This window comes from Tachyglossus aculeatus, chromosome 16, assembly GCF_015852505.1.
Source record: "Tachyglossus aculeatus isolate mTacAcu1 chromosome 16, mTacAcu1.pri, whole genome shotgun sequence".
Taxonomy (NCBI): Eukaryota; Metazoa; Chordata; class Mammalia; order Monotremata; family Tachyglossidae; genus Tachyglossus; species Tachyglossus aculeatus.
This window is the reverse complement of record NC_052081.1, coordinates 42989603-42999139: the sequence shown is the minus strand read 5'-3', so window position 1 is coordinate 42999139 and position 9537 is coordinate 42989603. Positions and strand designations below refer to the sequence as shown.

Genomic DNA, 9537 nt, shown 5'->3' with positions numbered 1-9537 from the left:
TCAGTTCCCTGATCTGTGAAATGAAGATAATGACTGTGAGCTGTGAGCCCCATGTGAGACAAGGACCGTGTCCAACCTAATTTGCTTGACTGTAACCCAGTGTTTACTAAGTGCTTAACAAATACCACAATTATTTATTGTTAACGAAGCATCTCGGCGTAGTGGATACAGCATGGGCCTGGGAGTCAGAAGGTCACGGGGTCTAATCCAGGTTCTATCACTTGTCTGCTCTGTGACCTTGAGCAAGTCACTTCACTTCTCTGTGCCTCAGTTACCCCATCTGTAAAATGGGGATTGAGACTATGAGCCCCACATGGGATAGGGACTGTGTTCAACCTGATTTACTAGTATCCACCCCAGTGCTTAGAACAGTGTCTGACACATAGTTAGTGCTTAATAAATGTAATTAAGAAAAAAAAGAAGATAAATTCTCCCTCTATCATAGGGTCCTATTGCAACCTTACTGCTTGCTACAACTGAAGCTTGTGTTCTTCCCATCCCGCTCCAGCTCAGAGACTTCTGTGAGTGCCAGACATGGGGATAGAATTACCACAGTGTGTTGAACTTAGTCCTGAAGAATATTAATAATAAAATGGTATTTTAAGCATTTACAATGTGTCAAGCACTGTTCAAAGCTGTAAACTCATTGTGGGCAGGGATTGTGTCTGTTATATTATTGTGTTGTACTCTCCCAAGCACTTAGTACAGTACCCTGCACACAGTAAGTGCTCAAAAATACAACTGATTGATTGACTGGGGTAGGTACAAGTTAGGTTGGACACTATCCCTGTCCCCCATGAGGCTCACAGTCTAAGTAGGAGAGAAAACAGGGATTAAGTCTCCATTTTACAGATGAGGAAACTGAGGCCCAGAGAAGTTAAGGGCCTTGTCCAAGCTCACACAGCAGGCAAGTGGCAGAGCTGGGATTAGAATCCAGGTCCTCTGACTCTGAGGCCCGGGCTCATTCCACTAGCCACGCTGTTTCCCAGCAACCCAAAGACCCCAGGCTGCCATCAGAGGGCTTTCGTTCTGGTAAGTGCATGGACAAAAATTGCCCTCCCTCATTGTTATAATGTACTCTCCCAAGCACTAAGTACAGTGCTTTGCACACAGTAAGTTCTCAATAAATACAATTGACTGTCAAAAAAAAACAACAACAACCAATCCTGAAATTCCCTTGGCACTATTTTATTAACTGGCTTCATAAATGACTCTTTCCTTGAACCCACCCAGGGTCAGCATTGGCCTTTCCAGACAAATTCCATTCCAACCCCATCCGCTGAGATACACAGGGAACAATTTAACACAGGTGCCCTCTCCCACACCGGTTCCTGCTGGAGAGTTAGTGGGTGGGGTGAGCAGAGGTGAAGCTGGGATGGATGGTCATATTTCCTCTCCACTCACCTCTCTGCAAGGAAACTCTCCCTTTGCTCTTCTGGGGGACAAAGAAGGGGAAAAAAGGGTAATTTATTTCCTTGTTTGAAGCTGTCGCAGAGATTAGTAGGAGGAGATGACAAACCCTTCTGAAAAACGTTTCCTTTTATCTCACTTCAATCCTTAGAGATAAATTCCCTGGTAAGTTTTCAGTCCCCTGAGCAGAAGATAGGCCCTGAGGTAGTTATTTAACCAGGCCTAGGAGATGGTACTATAAGCCTTCTTCTTTCTCCTCTATGAAAATTATTTCAGTGTCTGTCTCCTCCACTAGATTGCAAACTTCCAAGGGCAGGGATCATGCTTACTAACTCTACTGTCCTCTCCCAAGTGCTTAATACAGTGCCCTGCACTCAGGATGTAGGGAAGCAGAGTGGCTTAGTGGATAAAGCACAGGCCTGGGAGCCAGAGGACCTGGGTACTAATCCCAGCTCCACCACTTGCCTGTTGTGTAGACTTGGGCAAGTCACTTCGCTTCCCTGTGCCTCAGTTTCCACAACCAAATGGAGATTCAATACCTGCTCTCCCTCCTACTGAGACTGTGAGCCCCATGTGGAACAGGGACTGTATCTGGCCTGATTAACTTCTATCTACCCCAGCGCTTCCTCTCTCAGGGTTGTACCTGGAGAATTTCCAGTACTCTACCAGTTTCGGCTACAGGAGGGAGAGTTAAGCAGAGGCCTATCCATTCCATTCCTAGCTTGAGCAGTGGCTAGCAAGTGGAAGGCAATCTGCTACAAGTCAAAACTCACCCATTCTGGGCAGCAGTGGTGTGGGAGACAGTTGAGGGTGGAGACTCAAATTTACTGCGCAGAAGGCAGCAATGGTAAACCACTTTTGTATTTTTACCAAGAAAACTCTATGGATACACTACCAGAACAATTGCAGATGGAGAGTGGGGTGTTCTGGGAGAGATATGTCTGTGGTGTCTCTGGGTCAGAAATGACTTGATGGCATAAGATAAGACCCCGACACTTAGAACAGTGATTCACACATAGTAAACGCTTGACAAATACCAATCAATCAATCATATTTATTGAGTGCTTACTCTGTGCAGAGCATTGTACTAAGCACTTGAGAAAGTTCAACACAACAATATAACAAAAATATTCCCTACCCACAACAAGCTTACAGTCTAGAGGGGGAGATAGGCATTTAATATAAATGAATAAATTAGAGATACATACATTAGTGCTGTGGAGCTGCAGGGAGGGGTGAATAAAAGGAGGAAGTCAGGGCAACACAGGAGTGGATGAAAAGGAAAAGAGGCTTAGTCAGGGAAGGCCTCTTGGTGGAGATGTGACTTTGACAAAGCTTTGAAAGTGGGAAGAGTAACTGTCCGTTGGATATGAAGAAGGAGGACATTCCAGGCCAGAGGCAGTACATGGGTGAGAGTTCAGCAGCAAGGTAGACTAGATCAAGGTTCAGTGAGTACGTTGGCATTAGAGGAGTGAAGTGTGTGGGCTTTGTAGTAGGAGAGTAGAGAGATGAGGTAGGAGGGGGCATGGTGATTGAGTGTTTTATAGCTGATGATAAATGCAGAAGTGAGTGGGCAACCACTGGACATTCTTGAGGAGTGGAGAAACATGGACTGAATGTTTTAGTAGAAAAATTATGCAGTATGGACTTAAATCAGGAGAGATGGAAGGCAAAGAAGTCAGAAAAGAGGTTGATACAGTAATCAAAGTGGGATAGGATAAATGCCTGGATTAACATGGTAGCAGTTTGGATGGAGAGAAAGGGCAGATTTTAGTGTTGTTGTGAAGGTTGAACTGACAGGATTTAGTGATGGATTGAATATGCGGTTTGAATGAGAGAGAGGAGTCAAGGCTAAGGCCAAGGTTATAGATTTGTGAGACAGGAAGGTTCATGGTGCTGTCTCTAGTGATGGGGAAGATGGGGGAAGATAAGGAGTTCTGTTTTAGTCATGTTAAGTTTGAGCTAATGGCAGGACATCCAATAGAGAGGTCTTGAAGGCAGGAGGAAATACACAAAACCGCAGAGAAGGAGAGAGATCAGGGCTGAAGTTGTAGATTTTGGAATCATCTACCTAGAGATGGTAGTTGAAGCCATGGGAGGTATTGAGTTGTCCAAGGGAATGGATGTAGATGGAGAATAGAAGGGGACCCAGAAGTGAACCTTGAGGGGCATTCACAGCTACGGGGTGGGAGGCAGAGGAGGAGACCGTGAAAGAGACTGATTCTATTAGGCTCTCCCAATAGCTTAGTACAGAGCTCTGCACTCAGTACGTGCTCAGTATTTATGATGGATTGATAGAGGGGCATCTCAGAAGAGAACTGAGTCTGTGGCCCTCCTTCTGATGACAGCTAACACCCAGATTGGCCAGATGGTAACCGTCGCCTACTGCACTGTCCTTGTGGAAAGATAAAGGACTAGAATTCAGGACTCCATCATTTAACCTCTCTCTGTTCCCAAGTTTCCTCACCTGTAAAAAGGGGATAAAATACCTATTTTCCCTTGTGTCTAATCGTTTAATATTTTTTTCTTTATGATATCTGTTAAATGTGTACTATGTGTCAGGTCCTGAACTAAGCACTGGGGTAGATAGAAGATAATCAGGTTGGACAAAGTCCCTGTCCTAAATAGGGCTCACACTCTTGATCCCTGTTTTAGAGATGAGGGAACTGAGACACAGAGAAGTTAAGTGATTTGCCCAAGGTCACACAGCAGACAAATGGCAGAGCCAGCATTAGAACCCAGGTCATCTAACTCCCAGGCCAGGACTCTTTCCACTAGGCCTCACCACTTCTCTAAGAGAAATGAAGTGACTTGTCCAAGTTCACACAGCAGACAGAGATTAGAACCCAGTTCCTCCAACACCCAGGCCCGTGTTCTTTCCATGAGGCCATGCTCCTTCTCATTATCCTCAGCTACCCCACGCCTTGGCACAGAGTAACTGCTTAATACAAAGCATGGTTATTATTAAACTTTTTTGGGAGAGTGGAAATATTTACTTATCCTGGGAGCATCCCTGGGGAAATTCCTCCAGCTCTGCCGCCCAACCTCTTCTCCATTGTGCCTCTACCATCTCATCTATTGCCAGCAACCTCAGCAGGGGTTTTCCTTTTCCTTGGATCCGAGAGTCTCCCTCGGGGCCCTTTTTTTCTCTTCATTGCAGTTTTCCTCATCCCTCTGCCCTCCTCCCTTCTGCCTCCATCCTCCCGCCCCCCTGCCACCAAGGCAGCTGCATCTTTGCCCAACCCTTAATTGCAGGGTGGCTATGTCTGCTCTCATCACTGTTCAGACCTGCTGATGTCAGGTCTGTGCGCAGGGAGTGGGTGTCGGAAGAGGGAAGCAGACAGCCCTTCCCTTTGTTTTCCAGGAGTATGGAGTGGGGGAGACTGGGCAGGAGGAATAAGAGGAGAAGCGATCCAACGGCCAACTCATGATGGCAGCATGGAGAAGCAGCGTGGTTCAGTGAAAAGAGCTCGGGCTTTGGCGTCAGAGGTTATGGATTCAAATCCCAGCTCTGCCAATTGCCAGCTGTGTGACTGGGCAAGTCAGTTAACTTGTCTGTGCCTCAGTTACCTCATCTGTAAAATGGGGATGAAGCCTGTGAGCCCCCCGTGGGACAACCCGATCACCTTGTAACCTCCCCAGCACTTAGAAGAGTGCTTTGCACATAGTAAGCTTAGAACAGTGCTTTGCACATAGTAAGCGCTTAATAAATGCTATTATGATTATTATTAATGAAAACATAGATGTCAATAGGTTTCACCTCCACTAGCTGGAGGACCCTGTAGCTCAGCATGATGCAGCCAGCACAGTCCCTGCTCACCCTGGGTATGTGAGGGGACAAAGAACCCGGAGCCCCTAAGCCCCCGAGGCAGGGGGACCTTCATTTGGCTTCAGGCAGTAAGCAAGTGAGGCTATTGCCTCAAGCTGTACTTCCCCAGGGGTGGTATTTTTTAAACACTTACTATATGACAGGCACTGTACTAGGCACTGAGGTAGATACAAGCAAATCATGTTGGACACAGTCTCTGTCCCAACTGGGGCTCACCGTCTTAATTCCCATTTTCCAGGTGAGGTCAAAGAGGTGAGAATGCACCCCTCACCCCCCGCAGCATTTACGTACATCTCTTAAAATTATGTTATAAATGATCTATTCATACTAATGTCTGTCTCCCCCTCTAGACTGTAAGCTCATTATGGGCAGAGAGTGTGTCTGCTAATTCTGTTGCATACTGTACTTTCCCAAGGGCTTAATACAGTGCTCTGCACATATTAAGCACGCAATACGTTCCATTGATTGATTGATTTGATTGAGGATGAGGCTGGAGATAATGGTGGTGATGGTGATTTATTTTAATGCAGTTGTAGATTTTGGAATCACCTACATAGAGATGGTAGTTGAAGCTATGGGAGCTATTGAGTTGTCCAAGGGAATGGATGTAGACGGAGCATAGAAGGGGACCCTTCTTTTAGACTGTGAGCCCACTGTTGGATAGGGACTGTCTCTATATGTTGCCAATTTGTACTTCCCAAGCGCTTAGTACAGTGCTCTGCACATAGTAAGCGCTCAATAAATATGATTGATGATGATGATGATGACCCAGAAGTGAACCCTGAGGGGCATTCACAGCTAGGGGGTGGGAGGCAGAGGAGGAGACCATGAAAGAGACTGATTCTATTAGGCTCTCCCAATAGCTTAGTACAGAGCTCTGCACTCAGTAGGTGCTCAGTATTTATGATGGATTGATAGAGGGGCACCTCAGAAGAGAACTGAGTCTGTGGCCCTTCTTCTGATGACAGCTAACACCCAGAGTGGCCAGATGGTAACCGTCACCTACTGCACTGTCCTTGTGGAAAGATAAAGGACTAGAATTCAGGACTCCATCACTTAAAATCTCTCTGTTCCCAAGTTTCCTCACCTGTAAAAAGGGGATAAAATACCTATTTTCCCTTGTGTCTAATCGTTTAATATTTTTTCTTTATGATATCTGTTAAATGTGTACTATGTGCCAGGCACTGTACTTAGCACTGAGGTAGATACAAGCAAATCAGGTAAGACACCGTCCTTATTCCACATTGGACTCACATTCTTAATTCCCATTTTACAGGTGAAGTAACTGAGGCCCCGAGAAGTGAAATGACTTGCCCAATGTTACAAAGCAGATGAGTGGCAGAGCTGGGATTGAATACCCAGGTCATGCTGACTCCAAGGCCTGTGCTTTATCGACTAGGTTGTGGTGCATCTCATCTGAGATGGGGACAGTGGGGACAATCGTGCCAACAGTGAAAACTCTCCTTGTTCCTCTTTGCCAGCCAACATTTATTATCTATAACTAACCAAGTTTCCATCCAAATATAGCTCAACTCCGCTCTCTTTCTTCCTCACCCTCCCACCTCTTTCCGTTATATAAAACACAGGCCCTGCCATTGTCTACCCTCTGGCATCTATTTTTAAAATAACTTTCATTTGCCTGGTTATTCAAAACAGACTCTGCCACCGGCTGAGCAGAAGACAGTTAGTTCTCTGACCCGGGTCTGGTTTTGCCAACAGCCTACCTGTTGATAGGCTTCCAAATAATGAACGGAAGGACTGGGGTTGTTTCTGGTCAATCGGGACTTTGATTTTTAATGGCATTTTTTAAGCGCTTACTACGTACCAGGTACTGTCCTAAGCATTAGGGTAGATACAAGTTAATCAGGTTGGACACAGTCCCTGTCCCATGAGGGGCTCACACTATTAACCCCCATTTTGCAGATAAAGTAACTGAGACATGGAGAAGTAAAGTGACTGGCCAAGGTCACACAGCAGACACATGTTGGAGCCACAAATAGAATGCAGGTCTGTGCTCTATCCACTAGGCTAAGTACCCACTATCCATCCTAGTGCATAGAAAGGTGCCTGACACATAGTAAGATCTTAACAAGAAGCAGTGTAACCTAATGGTTAGAGCACAGGTCTGGGAGTCAGAAGTGCCTGGGTTCTAATCCCGGCTCTACCATGTGGCTGCTGTATGACCTTGGGCCAGTCATTTCACTTCTCCACACCTCAGTTACCTCATCTGTAAAATGGGATTAAGATTGTGAACCCCACGTGGGACAGGGACTGCATCCAGCCTGATTAGTTTGAATCTACCCCAGCATCACTTAACAAATTCCACTAAACTCCCTCACTCCCCTCTAAAAAAAGAAATACCATCATCATCATAACAATAGCAAACAACAACAAAAATACAGAGGAGACTATTTGACTCCATCACTTAGCAGTCCCAGCCCCAGGAAACAAGACAAGAACAAACAATACCTGTTGTTTGAGAAAACAAACACCCATTAATATGCAGCACAGCTTGAAAAATCACTCCAGGATTTGAGACTGCCTATGATTAATCCAGTGATATCTTTTAAATTAAAGCCAGAGAAAGAAAGAAATGAAAGAAAAAAAAAACATAGTAAGCACCCCCACCTCCTGGTCTCCCAGGCTTCTCCTAGAACAAGGAGTCCTGATCACAAATGAATGCTAGGTTCCCATCTGCCTTGGTTGCTACTGGTAAATTTTAGCAGAGCGTTGGGGCAATTATAGGGATAACTCCCATTTCCGTGGATGACCCAGATAAATGGGTTTGAAGCTAGAATTATTCAGATGATTGCCTTCATTCTCCACGCCAGAGGCCTGGACACTCCAGTCAAATCGACACAGACAGTTTTTACAGATCATTGAGACCCTGAATGCCAACAGGCAGTCTGGCAGTCTTGGAGTCTCAAGAACTCAGATGACGGAGAGAATTCGGGGGGAAACGCCACTGGGACCAGTGGTGGTTTGGATCATAGGCTAGTGCAGACCTCACTCTTCCCATGCTTCACCAACCAGTAGCCCGGACCCCTGGGGTTGAGGCCAGCAGGGTAGGAAAGATTAGGTCTGTGCACTGTGTCTACCTCCTGGGGTCTCTGGGCAGAGGGGAAGCTGAGAACATAATGTTGGGGGCTGGAATGTTCTGGAACTCTGGAACATAGCCATTCGCTGACATGGAATAGGAGCAACGTGGCCTAGTGGAAAGAGCACGGGCCTGAGAGTCAGAGGATCTGGGTTACAGTTCCGGCTCTGCTACTTCTCTGCTGTGTGACCTTGGGCAAATCATTCAACTTCCCTGGGCCTAAGTTTCCTCCTCTGTAAAATGGGGTTTCAGTGCCTGTTCTCCTTAGACTGCGAGCCCCAGGTGGAACAGAAACTATGACTGAATTGATAAACTTGTATCTACCCCACTTCTTAGAACAGTTATGGATAATAATAATAATAATGATGAGAACAATAATAATAACTTTGGTATTTGTTATGTGTCATGCACTGTACTAAATGCTGGGGTAGACATGAGATCCTCAAGTCTCACAGGGGGTTCACATTGTAAGTAGGAGGGAGTACAGGTTTTGACTCTCCACCCATTTACAGATATTGCAACTGAGGCCCAGAGAAGTTAAGGGACTTGTCCAAGGTCACACAGCAGGCAAGTGGCAGAGGTGGGATTAGAACCCAGGCCTGGGCTATTTCCACTATGCCATGCTGCTTATTATGTTTGTTGTATACGTAGCAAGTGCTTAGCAAATAAAATAATAATAATAAAAATTAAACCAAAGTCCTCTCTCCTGCTCTGCCTGCCAGGTTAACTCCCATTCTGATTAGCATCCTTTGGGCCTGAGCTATATCCACCACCTTCCACAGTGTCCAGAAGAGAACAGTCTCTACCTGACACCAACCAAGGTTCATGCCGTCATCCCGAATCCTTAGGAACTGGTGATGTCCGAGGAGAAGGACACCGCCAGTTTGCCGGCCCACCGTTAAACTGGAACTCCTGCTTCCTGTTTCCCAGTGGGAAGACTTCCCACTTGTCTCTGCCCTCTCCCTTCCCCTCTTGGCCCCCACTCTAGCTCCCCGCACCTCCCATTAATGAAATCCAGAAGTTTTCTCCTGCAACAAGGCCACAGGAGCTCTGCAGATGCAGGTGTTTTCCTTCCCATTACTGTGAACATGTCGGAGTCCCCAAGTTGAGTCATGTCTTCATGTGATGAAATATGTGTGTAATGTCACAGCAAAAGTAAATATGGGATTTTTATCTCGACAGCAGCCAGGCAAAACCCAGG

General features: G+C 46.0%; 1 non-coding gene across 1 annotated transcript; it reads left to right on the top strand.

Annotated features, from left to right (window-relative positions):
* Positions 1-2035: 2035 nt before the first annotated feature.
* Positions 2036-2173, top strand: LOC119938952. Its single transcript, XR_005454634.1, has one exon. It is a non-coding gene; the product is annotated as a small nucleolar RNA SNORA7 (small nucleolar RNA).
* Positions 2174-9537: the final 7364 nt, after the last annotated feature.